At 39.0% G+C, this 16,795-nt stretch overlaps 1 pseudogene; it reads right to left on the bottom strand.

Annotated features, from left to right (window-relative positions):
• LOC124100014 (serine/threonine-protein kinase PAK 2-like) overlaps positions 1-16,795 on the bottom strand; it is a 77,597-nt pseudogene that overhangs the window by 35,439 nt on the left and 25,363 nt on the right.

Below are 16,795 nucleotides of genomic sequence, written 5' to 3'. Positions count from 1 at the left end.
TGAAAGCTCTAAACACATAGGTGGGAGTGACTACTACTAAAATTATCATTCCTACCCTCTATAGAACAAATTGTAGCCATTCAAAAGCAAGGGATTATTATTATAATGGTTAGTGGAAGCTCCAATGGTATAAGGTCAATTTTCTTGTTTTTTCATGTCAAACTGTAGAAAAGGGAAAAAACAGTAAAGTGCTAGGTGTTTTCCTTAATAAAATGAGAAGGCTGAAATATAGATTCCATTAAAAGAAATCATTTGTCTTGAGGTGTTTTATAATGCTTTGAACATGTTAAAGTAATCAACAAGTATGAGGTGAGACAATAAATGGAAAAAAAAATGTAGAGACTCAAAATTCAAAGCAATTTTTAAAAATTTTCTGATATCTAAATATAAGTGATAAGTAATTGCTTTAAAATTTGGACTAGCAAACAGCTACCTTAGTCTGTTAATAAATCCTAGCCTATCCCAATGATTAGCTGCTGTGTGTAGATAAAATCCTGACTCCCTTGTTTCAAAGGAAATAACCAAGAAGGACCATCATAGGTCTAGAGCTTCCAGGGAATTTGAGTGAAGCTTGGTTAATGGCTTTGCATTGCAACTCTCCACTTGCCAAAATTCAGACCCCTCATTCTCCAAAGGACTCTTCTGGCGATCTTTTTGCACAAAAATCCCCACCTCAGAGTCTGTTTTATGGCAAATGCAAACCAAGAACTTGATGCCAGGAGTAGATTAAGAAAGCAGAAACTGAAATAGGATTTTCACGCTAGCTAAATAAATAAAGGTGCTGTCAGTAGTATAAGTGGAGCAGAAATTATTCTTGGAATTCTATAGGAGTGAAATGTCCAAATTTTCATGAACAGTAAACTGGGGCAGGGATATATTGGCAAGTACAATAGGTCAGGTTTTCAAAAGGATGCATAACAATTAATTTTTAAAGTCATAGGAATTTGGTCATCCTTTTGAGTGACTTTGGTATCCTGGAAAAGACTCTTTAAAAATTATGTTGTTGAAGTGCAACCTGCCGCACAGCGCCCCATCTCCTAATGAGACTGCCTACCATCACTGTGGCGCTCTCCACTGCTGCCTTATCTTGGAACATGGCTATCTCCACCTTGAGACATCTCTGCTGCTGCACTGCCATCTAGAGATGCAGCAACCTCAAGATTAGGATACCAAGACCTGGAAGTCAAATATCAAGGTACCTGAAGCTTTGCCACCACTGCCACCATCACAGGACACAGCCACTATCATCTAGGGACAGTACTCAGAGTCTGGACCTCCATCATCAAGGTACCTACAGGTTTGGTTACACTTGAAGTTGTTCTGCTAGGTGTGCCAATAGCCACCATCTTGCTGCAGACGCTGGAGAAAACTGTGGTCTCTCCAGCTCTACAAGTCCTGAATTGCATGAAGATTGACAGGACTGGCTTCAGAAGTTTGGAAAGTTGGAAGAGGCTATGAGGGCATCTTGCCCTTAGCTTGCCCACCCAACTGGTCCCTCACTGGGTTCCCTCAGCTGGGACATGACACCAGCAGGGTCCCCAACTTTCTCCCAAGTTCATCATCCACTGATCCCCTGGTTCTGCTAAGTTTGGCAATTAATAGGGCCCTATAGCTTTCCAATCACCATCTCTCAACCCCGGCCAGTCCACCAACCCAGCCCAGTGCTTGCAGCTATGTGGCTAGCCACAGCTCTCACCACCTGGTCCTGATGTACTCAATGCAGAACAGCTCTCTATGACAGGCACACAGGTCCTGGTTTGCAACCCTCAGGACCAATGGGAAGAGAGACGCCTAATCAGGAATTCAAAAGGGTGGGGGCTGGAGACATTGACTTTGGAAACTAAATCACCAACCAGCAATTATGGGGTCCACAGGTGACGTAAGGGGCTAAGATCAGGCTCTTACATCACTGAGTGGGTCCCAAAGGAGATTCTGAGAGTGCAATCTTCCAACATGGACCAGCAATTGCTATACCCACCTTAGCAACCCTCACCATCCTGAAGGTGGGTCTACCAGCAAACTGTAGACAATCCCACCTATCGGCTGAGAAGCTCTTGAACTCAACAATTATTCAATTTTCCTTGAAGATTTTTTATTTCTTTTTCTGCTCTCACATAATTATCATTTTTGAATCAAGTATTTTTTTAATGCATCAGGTTATTGAGGACTGGGATGTATGAAGAGTATATTTCAGTATTGTTGTGTATTCTTTTATCTTTACTTTTTTATTTTTTTTTCTTATTTTTAAATGTTTTATTTATTTATTTTTACTTTATATATATTTTCTTCTCATGTATCTGTTTCTCTGGATACTCCATCTCTCTTTTCTCCTGCTAACAGCCAACTTCTTGATTCCTCTTTCTACAATCTTATACTTCTGTCTCCTCTCCTTCTTCCTCATAAACATCACATCTCATACCACTCCTGCTCTTTGTCTACCATCAAAAATTATACTTTTGTAAACCTACTGCTTATGTTGCAGACAATTATTGAACACCTCATTTATATTTATTGTGACAAACTATAAATGTCTTAATAGGAGCTATTTGAGGTGTTCAATAATTGCTTTGGGTGCTAAAAAAGTTGATCTCTCCCTTAAAAGTGAGGCACTGGAAACCTCCAGTGACAATATAAATCTACAGGGTAGAAACTGTAATACCTCAAATCCACACTGCTAGATGAGAAGACACCTGAACAACATGAAAAAATAAGAAAATCAAGAACCCCAAACAAACCAACATACTCCAATAATAGAATCCATTGACAACACAGTAGAAGAAATGTCAGAGGAGGAGCTCAGAATGTATAAATTGATCCATGACATCCTTTGATGGTGTAAAAAGTGAAATTAGATATAAATTTCAGGAGGTGAAAGATCACTTCAATAAAGGTACACTTATTATAAAAAGAAAATCAAGCAGAAATCCTCAAAATAATGGAATCAGTAAACCAAATTTAAAATACAATGGAAAATATTACCAACAGACTAGACCACTTGGAAAACAGAACCTCAGGCAATGAAGACAAAATATATAAAATTGTGAAAATAAAATTGACCATACAGAGACGATGGTAATAAAAATCATGAACAGAACTTTCCAGAATTATGGGATAACATGAAAAGACCAAATTTAAGATTTATCAGGATAGAGGAATGCGTGGAGAAACAAAAGGAATGCACAAATCTATTCAATGAAATAATATCAGAAAAATTCTCAAACCCAAAGAATGAAATGAAAAATCAAATACAAAAGGCATACAGGATACCAAATGTACAAAATGACAACAGAACCACAACAAGTGACATTATTATGAAAATGCCTAGCATACAGAATAAGGAATTTTAAAGGCCACAAAAGAAAACTGTCAGATTACATATAAAGGGAAATCAATTTGGTTCTCAGCTGATTTCTCAACTTAGACTTTCAAAGCTAGGAGGTACTGGGAAAACATATACCAAGTTCTGAAAAAAATGGATTCCAAGCAAGAATTTTATATCCAGCAAAAGTAAGCTTCAGATTTGAAACTGAAATAAAAGCCTTCCTTGATAAACAAAAGTTAAAAGAATTCACAACTAGAAAGTCTGCACTACAGAATATTCTCAACAAATATTTCATGAGGATGAAAAAAGAAAAAAGAAACCAAAACAACTGGGAATACAAATTATATCTCAATAAAATTTTAAATGTTATTGGCATAAATTCATCAATCAAAAGACACTGACTGTCAGATAAGATGAAAAAACAGGACCAAAGAATATGCTGTCTCCAAGAAACTCACCACATAGGCAAAGGCATCCACATATTTTAGGAGAAGGGATGAGAAAAAACATGTCACTGAATGGAATCACCTCAACAAGCAGGGGTTTCCATCTTTATATCAGATAAAGTTAATGTTAAGCAAAAGTTAATCAGGACAAAGAAAAAATTACATGCTGCTTAAGGGAATTATATAACAGCAAGACAATCAATCATGAATATTTCTGCCCCAAACAATGAAGCATCCATGTACATCAGATCTTTCTCAATTTCAAGAATCAAATAGACCACAAACAATAACACTGGTTAATTTTAGCACACCCCTGTCACTACTGGACATATCTTTCAAACAAAAACTAAGAAATGAGAGAACTAAATAATACAATCAATAATTTAGACTTAATAGATATAAATAGAATATTTCATCCATCAATGAGCAAATACACTTTCTTCTCAGATCCTTCTCTAAAATAGACCATTATCTTATGACACAAGCAATTCATAGTAAATACAAAAAAAGGAGGTAATACCTTGCATTCTATCAGATCACAATGGAATGAAATTAGAAATTAATGATAAAATAAAAAATAGAAGCTAACTAACACCTGGAAACTAAATAATACACAATTTAATGATGAATGAAAAAAGAATAAATCAATGATGAAATTAAAAAAAAATACTTAGAGGTAAATGAGAACAGAAATACAATATATCAAAATATCTGAGACACTATGAAGGCAGTACTAAGAAGAAAGTTCATTGCATTGAGCTCATTCATTAAAACTAAAAAGTCAATGAATAAAAGACCTAACACTACATCTAAAAGCCCTAGAAAAAGAGGACTAAATCAATACCAAAGCAGAGTAAGAAAGGAATTAATTAAAATCAGAGATGAAATTGAAACAAAAGAAATCATTCAAAAAACTGACAAAATGAAAAGTTGGTTCTTTGAAAAAATAGATCCAATTGATAAACAGTTACTCTAATGAAGAGTAAGAGAGAAAATTCAAAATATTAAAGTATGTAATGAAAAAGTAAATATCTCCATGAATACAACTGAAATACAGAAAGTAATTAGAAACAATGTTGAAAATCTATACTACAATAAAATAGAAATTCTTGAAGACATCAACAAATTTATAGATATTTGATCTACCCTAACTAAATCAGGAAGACATATATGAATTAAACAGATCAATTTCAAGCAATGAATAGAAGTCACCATCAAAAGCCTACCAATTAAGAAAAGCCCAGGACCAGATGGATTATCAATTGAGTTCTACAAGACCTTCAAAAAAGAATTGACACCAGTACTCCTCAAATTACTCCAGGAAATACAAAAGGAATGAACCATCCAAACTCATTCTATGAGGCATGTATCACCCTGATTCCAAAACCAAAGACACATCAAGGAAAGAAAATTTCAGACCAATATCCCTAATGAACATAGATGTAAAAATTCTCAATAAAATCCTGGAAAATTGCATATGAAAACATAGTAAAAAGATAGTGCACGATAATCATGTGGGGTTCATCTCAGGGATGCAAATGTTGACTCAACATACAGAAATCAATAAATGTAATTCATCACATCAATAGACTTCAAAACATGAATCATTGATTATCTCAATGGATGCACAAAAAGCATTTGACCCAATACAGCACCACTTCATGTTCAAAACACTAGAAAAACTACGTATAAATATACCTCACATTGTAAGGGCTATCTATGTTAAACTGAAGGCCAACATCATTCTGAATGGATAAAAATTGAAAGCATTCCCTCTAAGAACTAGAATAACACAAGTATGCTGTCTTTCATCACTTCTATTCAATGTTGTTCTTGAATAGGAAAAGAAAAACTCAAACTATCATTATTTGGCAATGATATGATTCTTTATTAAGAAGATCAAAAAAATTCTATCAGAAAACTTCTAGAGCTAATAGATGAATTTAGCAAAGTAGCAGGATATAAAATCAACACCCATAGATCAAACACATTCCTATATATCAGTGATGAATCTACTGAAAGAGAAATCAGGAAAAAACTACCCCATTCACAATAATCTCAAAACAAGAACAACAAAACAACCTTGGGAAACAATTTAACAAAAGAGGTGAAAATCCTCTACAATAAAAACTACAGAACATTAAATAAAATGAATAAGAACTTAGAAGATGGAAAGATCTCCCATGCTCCTGAAGAGGCAAAATTGATATTGTCAAAATTACCATACTATCAAAAGCATTACAGACACTTAATGCGATTCCTATTAAAATCCCAACAAAATTATTTTCATAGGACTAGAAAAAGCAAACATGAAATTTATTTGGAAAAAATAAAAGACCCTGAATACACCAAACAATCCTTAGCAAGAAGAATGAGGAAGGAAGCATCACAAAACCAGAACTTAAACTATACAACAGAGCTATAGTGACAAAAAATGGCAAGATATTGGCACTAAAACAAGACACAAACCAATGGTACAGAATAGAAGACAGAAAAAAACCCACATAAATACATTATCTCAGATAAAAATCGCCAAAAACATTCACTGGAGAAAAGATAGCCTATTCAACAAATGGTGCTGGGAAAATTGGAAATCTATATAACACAATGAAATTAAACCCCTATTCCATCTCCCAGCACAAAACTAAACTCAAAGTAGATCAAAGACTCAGGCACTAGAACAGAGACCCTGCACCTAACAGAAGAAAAATAAGGCCAAATTCTTCATCACATCGGCTTAGGATATGACTTTCTTAACAAAGCCCTGAATCTTAAGTTAAAATCAAGAATCAATACATGGGATACATTCAAACTAAAAAGCTTCTTCTCAGCAAATGAAACAATCATTTGAAGAGAGAGCCTACAGAATGAGAGAAAAATCTTTGCCATGTGCACTCAGAGCATTTATTTCCAGGATATATAAAGAACTAAAAAAAAAAAAAAAAAAAAAAAACAAAAACACCAAATAACAAAATGAATAAATGGCCTAAGGAACTGAACAGACACTTCTTGGAAGAACAAATACAAATACAATTTATCAACAAATATATGAAAATAAATGTTCAACATCTCTAATCTCTAGCAATTAGAGAAATGAAAAATCAAAACTGAGGTTTCATCATTTCCATCAGCATGTCAATTATGAAGAATACAAGAAACAATAAGTGTTGGCAAGGATGTGGGGGAAAAGGGACATTCATAAATTGTTGATGGGACTGCAAATTGGTGCAACCATTATGGAATGCAGTATGGAGATTCCAAAGAAAATTTAGAAAGGAACCACCTTTTTTTTTTTAATTTTTTATTGTGGGTTGTTCAAAACATTACAAATTTCTTGACATATCATATTCCACACTTTGATTCAAGTGGGTTATGAACTCCCACCTTCACCCCATACACAGATTGCAGATTCACATCAGTTACACATCCATTGATTTACAAATTGCCATACTAGTGTCTGTTGTGCTCCGCTGCCTTTCCCATCATCCACCCTCCCCCCTCCCCACCTCTCCCCTCCCCTCCCCTCCTCTCTCTCTACCCCCTCCACTGTATAACCCTGAGGGTCTCCTTCCATTACCGTGCAATTTCCCTTCTCTCTCCCTTTCCCTCCCACCTCTCATCCCTGTTAAATGTTAATCTTCTTCTCCTGTTCTTCGTCCCTACTCTGTTCTTAGTTACTTTCCTTATATCAAAGAAGACATTTGGCATTTGTTTTTTAGGGATTGGCTAGCTTCACTTAGCATAATCTGCTCTAATGCCATCCATTTCCCTGTAAATTCTATGATTTTGTCATTTTTTAATGCAGAGTAATACTCCATTGTGTATAAATGCCACATTTTTTTTTATCCATTCGTCTATTGAAGGGCATCTAGGTTGGTTCCACAGTCTTGCTATTGTGAACTGTGCTGCTATGAACATCGATGTAGCAGTGTCCCTGTAGCATGCTCTTTTTAGGTCTTTAGGGAATAGACCAAGAAGGGGAATAGCTGGGTCAAATGGTGGCTCCATTCCCAGCTTTCCAAGAAATCTCCATACTGCTTTCCAAATTGGCTGCACCAATCTGCAGTCCCACCAGCAATGTACAAGTGTACCCTTTTCCCCACATCCTCGCCAGCACTTGTTGTTGTTTGACTTCATAATGGCTGCCAATCTTACTGGAGTGAGATGGTATCTTAGGGTGGTTTTGATTTGCATTTCTCTGACAGCTAGAGATGTTGAGCATTTTTTCATGTACTTGTTGATTGACTGTATGTCCTCCTCTGAGAAGTGTCTGTTCAGGTCCTTGGCCCATTTGTTGATTGGGTTGTTTGTTCTCTTATTGTCTAATTTTTTGAGTTCTTTGTATACTCTGGATATTAGGGCTCTATCTGAAGTGTGAGGAGTAAAGATTTGTTCCCAGGATGTAGGCTCCCTATTTACCTCTCTCATTGTTTCTTTTGCTGAGAAAAAACTTTTTAGTTTGAGTAAGTCCCATTTGTTGATTCTAGTTATTAACTTTTGTGCTATGGGTGTCCTATTGAGGAATTTGGAGCCCGACCCCACCGACTGTAGATCGTAGCCAACTTTTTCTTCTATCAGACGGCGCGTCTCTGATTTGATATCAAGCTCCTTGATCCATTTTGAATTCACTTTTGTGCATGGCGAGAGAAAGGGATTCAGTTTCATTTTGTTGCATATGGATTTCCAGTTTTCCCAGCACCATTTGTTGAAGATGCTATCCTTCCTCCATTGCATGCTTTTAGCCCCTTTATCAAATATAAGATAGTTGTAGTTTTGTGGATTGGTTTCTGTGTCCTCTATTCTGTACCATTGGTCCACCCGCCTGTTTTGGTACCAGTACCATGCTGTTTTTGTTACTATTGCTCTGTACTATAGTTTGAAGTCTGGTATCCCTATACCGCCTGATTCACACTTCCTGCTTAGCATTGTTTTTGCTATTCTGGGTCTTTTATTTTTCCATATGAATTTCATGATTGCTTTCTCTATTTCTACAAGAAATGCCGTTGGGATTTTGATTGGCATTGCATTAAACCTATAGAGAACTTTTGGTAATATCGCCATTTTGATGATGTTAGTTCTGCCTATCCATGAACAGGGTATATTTTTCCATCTTCTAAGATCTTCTTCTATTTCTCTCTTTAGGGTTCTGTAGTTTTCATTGTATAAGTCTTTCACCTCTTTTGTTAGGTTGATTCCCAAGTATTTTATTTTTTTTGAAGATATTTTGAATGGAGTGGTTGTCCTCATTTCCATTTCAGAGGATTTGTCGCTGATATACAGGAATGCCTTTGATTTATGCGTGTTGATTTTAAATCCTGCCACTTTGCTGAATTCATTTATTAGCTCTAATAGTTTCTTTGTAGAGCCTTTTGGGTCTGCTAGATATAGAATCATATCATCTGCAAATAGTGATAATTTAATTTCTTCTTTTCCTATTTTTATGCCTTTAATTTCTTTCGTCTGTCTAATTGCTCTGGCCAGTGTTTCGAGAACTATGTTGAAGAGAAGTGGAGAGAGAGGGCATCCCTGTCTTGTTCCAGATTTTAGAGGGAATGCCTTCAGTTTTTCTCCATTCAGAATGATGCTAGCCTGAGGCTTAGCATAGATTGCTTTTACAATATTGAGGTATGTTCCTGTTATCCCTAGTTTTTCTAGAGTTTTGAACATAAAGGGATGCTGTACTTTGTCGAATGCTTTTTCCGCATCTATCGAGATGATCATATGGTTCTTATTTTTAAGTCTATTGATGTGGTGAATAACATTTATTGATTTCCGTATATTGAACCAGCCTTGCATCCCAGGGATGAATCCTACTTGATCATGGTGTACAATTTTTTTGATATGTTTTTGTATCCGATTCGCCAGAATTTTATTGAGGATTTTTGCATCTAGGTTCATTAGAGATATTGGTCTGTAGTTTTCTTTCTTTGAAGTGTCTTTGTCTGGTTTAGGTATCAGGGTGATGTTGGCCTCATAGAATGAATTTGGAAGTTCTCCCTCCTTTTCTATTTCCTGAAGTAGCTTGAAAAGTATTGGTATTAGTTCTTCTTTAAAGGTTTTGTAAAATTCTGCTGTAAACCCATCCGGACCTGGGCTTTTCTTAGTTGGTAGTCTTTTTATGGTTTCTTCTATCTCCTCAATTGATATTGGTCTGTTTAGGTTTTCTATATCCTCCTGACTCAATCTGGGCAGATCATATGACTTAAGAAATTTATCTATGCCTTCACTATCTTCTAATTTATTGGAGTATAAGGATTCAAAATAGTTTTTGATTATCTTCTGTATTTCTGAAGTGTCTGTTGTGATATTGCCTTTTTCATCCCGTATGCTAGTAATTTGAGTTCTCTCTCTTCTTCTCTTCGCTAGCATCGCTAAGGGTCTGTCGATTTTGTTTATTTTTTCAAAGAACCAACTTTTAGTTTTGTCAATTTTTTCAATTGTTTCTTTTGTTTCGATTTCATTAATTTCAGCTCTGATTTTAATTATTTCTTGCCTTCTACTTCTTTTGCTGTTGTTTTGCTCTTCTTTTTCAAGGATTTTGAGATGAAGTATGAGATCATTTATTTGTTGGTTTTTTCTTTTTTTAAGGAATGAACTCCAAGCAATGAATTTTCCTCTTAGAACTGCTTTCAATGTGTCCCATAGATTCCGATATGTTGTGTCTGTGTTTTCATTTATCTCTAAGAATTTTTTAATTTCCTCCTTGATGTCTTCTATAACCCATTGATCATTCAGTAACCTATTGTTCATTCTCCAATTGATGTATGCTTTTTCCTTCCTTCTTTTATCGTTGATTTTCAGTTTCATTCCATTATGATCAGATAAGATGCATGGTATTATCTCTACTCCTTTATATTGTCTAAGAGTTGCCCTGTGACATAATATATGATCTATTTTTGAGAAGGATCCATGTGCTGCTGAGAAAAAAGTGTAACTGCTTGATGTTGGGTGGTATACTCTATATATGTCAATTAGGTCTAGGTTATTAATTGTGTTATTGAGTTCTATAGTTTCCTTATTCAACTTTTGTTTGGAAGATCTGTCCAGTGGCGAGAGAGGTGTGTTGAAGTCTCCCATGATTATGGTGTGGTGGTCTATTAGACTCTTGAACTTGAGAAGAGTTTGTTTGACGAACATAGCTGCACCATTGTTTGGGGCATAAATATTTATGATTGTTATGTCTTGTTGGTGTATGGTTCCCTTAAGCAGTATGTAGTGTCCCTCTTTATCTCTTTTGATTAACTTTGGCTTGAAATCTATTTTATTTGATATGAGTATGGACACGCCTGCTTGTTTCCGAAGTCCATATGAGTGATATGATTTTTCCCAACCTTTCACCTTCAGCCTATGTATGTCTTTTCCTATCAAATGCGTCTCCTGTAGGCAGCATATTGTTGGGTCTTGTTTTGTGATCCATTCTACTAGCCTGTGTCTCTTAATTGGTGAGTTTAAGCCATTAACATTTAGGGTTATTATTGAGATATGGGTTGTTCTTCCAGCCATATTTGTTTATTTCTGTTACTAAACATTGTTTGTTTTCCTCTTTGATTATTTCCCCCCCCTTTACTGTCCTACCTCCCACTGTTGGTTTTCATTGTTATTTTCCATTTCCTCTTCCTGTAATGCTTTGGCGAGGATGTTTTGAAGAGATGGTTTTCTAGCTGCGAATTCTTTAAACTTTTGTTTATCGTGGAAGGTTTTAATTTCATTCTCCATCCTGAAGCTTAATTTCGCTGGATACACAATTCTTGGTTGGAACCCATTTTCTTTCAGTGTTTGAAATATGTTATTCCAGGATCTTCTAGCTTTCAGAGTCTGTGTTGAAAGATCAGCTGTTATCCTGATTGGCTTACCCCTAAATGTAATTTGCTTCCTTTCTCTTGTAGCTTTTAAAATTCTCTCCTTATTCTGTATGTTGGGCATCTTCATTATAATGTGTCTAGGTGTGGATCTCTTATGATTTTGCACATTCGGCGTCCTGTAGGCTTCTAGGATTTGGGATTCTGTCTCATTCTTCAAGTCTGGGAAGTTTTCTTGTATTATTTCATTGAATAGACTGCTCATTCCTTTGGTTTGGAGCTCTGTACCTTCCTGTATCCCAATGACTCTTAAGTTTGGTCTCTTAATGTTATCCCATATTTCTTGGATGTTCTGCTCATGGTTTCTTAACTGTCTTGCTGAGCTGTCTATGTTCTTTTCCAGTTGAAATACTTTGTCTTCATTGTCTGATGTTCTATCTTCTAAGTGTTCTACTCTGCTGGTAGTATTCTCCATTGAGTTTTTAAGTTGGTTTATTGCTTCCTGCATTTCTAGGATTTCTGATTGCTTGTTTTTTATAACCTCTATCTCCCTGTATAGTTGATCCTTTGCTTCCTGGATTTGTTTGCGTAATTCGTTGTCGAAGTGATCTTTCATTGTCTGATTTTGCTGTTTAATGTCTTCCTTGATACTCCAGATCATCTGAAGCATGTATATCCTGAATTCTTTATCTGACATTCCATCTGCTGCAGCTGTTACCTCTTCTAAAGTTCCTTTGACCTGCATTGTTTGTGGTCCTTTCTTTCCTTGTCTTTTCATACTGCTTGCATATCTTTCCTGCAGGTGCGGGCGGCGGCTCTGCTCTCTCCTTATTCCAATTGGGGTGTCGTGGCTACCACGCCAGCAGGTCACTGGGCCTGTTCTGGGAGCTGGTGGCGGCTCTGTTCTGCCCCTACTCCAATTGGGGTGACGAGTGTACCACGCCGGCAGGCCACCGGGCCTGATCCGCCGGTCGGTTGCAGGTTTGCCTACCCTGCAGGCGCGGGCGGCAGCTCTACTCTGCCCCTACTCCAAATGGGGTGACGTGTCTGTCGTACCAGCAGGCCACTGGGCCTGTCCTGCTGGTCGGTTGCAGATCTGCCCACCTTTCGGGCACGGGTGGAGGCTCTGCTCTGCCCCTACTCCAATTGGGGTGTCGTGACTACCCCGCCTGCAGGACGCTGGGCCTGTTCCTGGCAAGGGAGGCGACTCTGCTCTGTCACTACTCCAATTAGGGTGGTGTTTGTACCACGCCGGCAGGCTCCTGGGCCTGATCCGCCGGTCTGTTGTAGGTCTGCCTACCTTGAAGGCGCGGGCGGCGGATCTGCCCTGCCCCTCCTACCACTTCTGCGGACCCCTGGGCCTGATCTGCAGGTTGATCACTGGTCTGCTCACCCTGCGGGCACGGGTGGCGGTTCCACTCCGCCCCCACTCCAATTGGGGTCACGTGACCACCACACAGGCAGGGCCTGATCCGGGCGTGGGAGAAGGATCTGCTCTGCCCCTACTCGAGTTGGGATGATGTGTGTACCACACTCTCAGGCCACTGGGCCTGACCCGCCAGGCTGTCACAGGTCTGTTTACCTTGCAAGCGTGAAGGGCGGCTCTGCCCTGCCCCTCCTACCACGCCCATGTACTACTGGGTCGTGGGTCTGCCAACCTGGCGGGTGTGGGTGGCGGCTCCGCTCCGCCCCCTCTCCAATTGGGGTCACGCGGTCACCACGCTGGCGAGCCGCTGGGCCTGCTCCGGGGGCTGGCGGCGGCCCGGCTCCTTCCCTCTGGCTCGAGGACAAATTGAGGAGACTCGGGTGACTGAGCCTCACCCCCCCTTACCAGGAGACCAACTGCTTATGTCACCGCTGGTATTGATGAAGATCTCTTCTCCACCGCTTTCTGCTGACATCAGATCTCTGCCATGTTGGTATCCTATGCGAATGGCAGCATTTCGTTCCCCTTGCCGGGCAACCCAAGCAACGGGTGAGTCCTGACCGGCCCTCAGCAGGACCCGGACCGAGACGCAGTTTCCACGGGCTCCTAGCCCCGGTCCAGGGAAGTTCCGGGAGCCGGAACTCAGCCGCTCCGTGCTCGGTGTAAGCTCCTATAAGTGTAAGCTCCAAGAAGCAGTCCCCGCGGGCTCAGTTCCGGGAGCTGGAATTCGGCTTCTTAGTGCTTGGTGTTTGCTCTGATAGTAGCAGGGTCCAAGAAGCAGCCTCCGCAGGCTCCACAGCCCTGAGCCAGGGCGGTTCCGGGACGGTTCCGGGAGCCGGAACTCGGCCGCCCCGCGCTCGGTGTTCACTCCGATAAGATCAGATTTTAAGAAGCACCCAGGTGCTGAACCCTAGCAATCTGTCTGCAAGCCGCAGGCGAATTGCAGCCTGAAATTACCTGTTCTATGGCTGAATGAGCTGCGGTCAGTCAAAAACAGGTATGGTGACGTCAGTTTACCAACATGGTGGCTGCTGGCCTCCTCTGTGGTCTGACCGGTGTGGAGAACCGAGATGGACCGCTTCCTTCCCCCGTCTCTAACCCAGAATTCAGCCCTGAGTGCGGTGCTTGCGCAGCTGGCAGAAACTGCAGCACTGTAACCCTGCGTCTCTATCCCAGAGCGCGTTGCAGACTCTAGCGATTTGCTGAATAAGCAGTGTTACCCTCCGTGCGACAAACCTCTCGCGTTTGAGTCCCCGTAGCCGATCCTCGTGCGATGGAAATCCTTCCTCCAGGTTCCGGCGCACCCCACTATTGCTGGAAATTCCTAACAAGATATCCTTTAGCCGTCCTGACTTGTAATACTCCCACACAGTGAAGCAGCACACGGGGGTAATGCACTCCCCTCGCCGCCATCTTCCTTCCCCTGAAGTCAAGGAACCACCTTTTGACCCAATTATCCCACTCCCCTGTCTATTCAAAAAAAAAAAAAAAACCCTTAAAATCGGCATAGTACAGTGACACAGCCATATCAATATTTATAGCATCTCAGCTCAGGATAGTTAAACCATGTAACCAATCTCGGCGTCTTTCAACAGATGAATGGATAAAGAAAATGTGATTTATCTACAAATGAAATATTACTCAGCATTAAAGAAGAATAAAATGATGGCATTTGTAGGTAAATGGATGGACCTGTAGAATATCATGCTAAGCAAAATAATTTAATCCCAGAAAACCAAAGGCCAAATGTTTTCCCTGATATGTGGACACTAATTTACAATTACGGGGTGGCTAGGGAAGAACAGAGGTACTTTGGATTAGATAGAGGGGAGTGAAGGGAGGGGAGGAGGTTTGGGGGTAAAAAGGATAGTAGAATGAATTGGACATTATTACCCTATGTTCATAGTACATGAATACATGACCAATATGTTTCTACATCATGTCCAATCCACAAAATGAGATGTTATACTCCATTTATGTATGATGTGTCAAAAGTGAATTCTACTGTCATGAATAATTAGAACAAAGAGAAGAAAAGAAAAAAAAAACCCACAAGAATGGTGGTGGCCAGGGTCTGGAAGAGGAGGAATGGGAGTTATGATTTAATGGTAGCAGAGCTCCTATTTGGCATGACACAACTGTTCTAGAAACAGAAGGTCATACAACATTGTGTAATTAATACCACTGAGTTGTCCACTTAACATGGCTAAAATGGCAACTTTTAAGTTATACATCTTTTACAACAAATAACACTTTATTAAATTTATTTAAGATTTTCTTTTTAGGAAGTGGAAAAAGAATATTAATTCTTCTCAATGACATTAACATTTTCTCTCTTCATTACTTCTTGAGCGGCAAGGATTTGAGGTGTCAACTAGACAACGGTTTTGCCAAAGTCAGGAATGGGTGCTGCCAAAAAGAGGGGACAAACAAGTACACAATTTATAAGCAGAACATTTTCTTTCAACTAAGCTCTGAAGACTACTTATGAATACAATTTACTTAAAATACATATTTTAATACCTGCCCAAACCCCTTATAATCAGTCCATAATGTTCATAGTTGAAAACAGAGTTGATTTAGTTTTTCTACTTTCCAAAAATCTACAAACAGCCCATAAATACACTCACACCAGCATTGAATGTATATGATATTTAATAACATACAAAAACTTACTATCACGATATTAAACTTTTATTCCTGGCAGATGAAACCCTAAAATGTAGCAGCTGCCTTACAGGTAGTGATCAATGAATAGTGAAATGAAAACTTTTTCTTGGATATTCAAAAAAGAGTCAACATTTCCCCCAAATGGCATCATTTCCAAATTTACCTGTAATAATTCCTTGGCTGCACCCCTTTCCTTTACATTGATTTCCAAGCATTGATTTAAGAAATCTTGAAACACAGGTGAAACTTTTTCTGGGTTTGGCAATTCCAGCTTTCCATGTGTGGCGATCAGATATAGGGCCTGAAAATAGGACAGTATCTGTGACATTCTATTTTGGGGTGGTGGGGAGTGGGCTACTGAGGGTTGAAGCCAGTATTGTTTTACCAGTGAGCTACATGCATAACCCCTTACTTTTATTATTATTGTTTATCTTTGAGACAAGGTCTCACCAAATTGTCCAGGCTGGCCTCAAACATGTGATTCTCCTTTAGCCTCCAGAGTCACTGGGATTACACGTGTGCAACCATTGGATAAGACATTCACAACCTTCTTAAGGTGGCTCAACAAAGTTAGAATGTATTTTATAGAACACTTTTTTTTCCCCTTTGTGATAGTGGTATCAAACTCAGGGCCTTGTGCATTCTGGGAAATATCTACCACTGAAAAATATCTCCAGTTCCTTGTAATTCTTCAAAGATAATCACCATAAATACTAAAGTGAGTAAAGTGAAGTTATCATTATCTGTACCTGTTTGGATTTATCCTTACAGATATTTTTCCTTCCTTTACTTATTCTTTTCTCTCTCTCTCTCTCTCTCTCTCTTTTTTTGGTTGGTGGGAGGGTGTGGTGTGGTATAGGAATTGAACCCAAGCATATGTTAGGCAAGTAAGTGCTCTACCACTGAGCTACACCCCAGCCCACTTTTCATTTTATTTTGAGACAGTATCTCTAAGTTGACCAGGCAGGCCTCAAACTTGGGATCTTCCTGCCTCCGTCTCTCCAAAGCTAAGATTTCAGGTGTGTGCCACTAGGCCTGGCAGCTTTATCTTTTCTGTGTTGAACTATAAATGCAACACTTCTTTCTTAAAGAAAACAAAATAACAATAATAACAAAAACCCCACCTATGGTA

The sequence above is a fragment of the Marmota monax genome, unplaced genomic scaffold (assembly GCF_021218885.2).
Source record: "Marmota monax isolate L192 unplaced genomic scaffold, Marmota_monax_Labrador192_F-V1.1 WCK01_AAM20220418_F8-fsc00053, whole genome shotgun sequence".
NCBI classification, from domain to species: domain Eukaryota; kingdom Metazoa; phylum Chordata; class Mammalia; order Rodentia; family Sciuridae; genus Marmota; species Marmota monax.
This window is presented reverse-complemented; position numbering and strand designations above follow the sequence as displayed.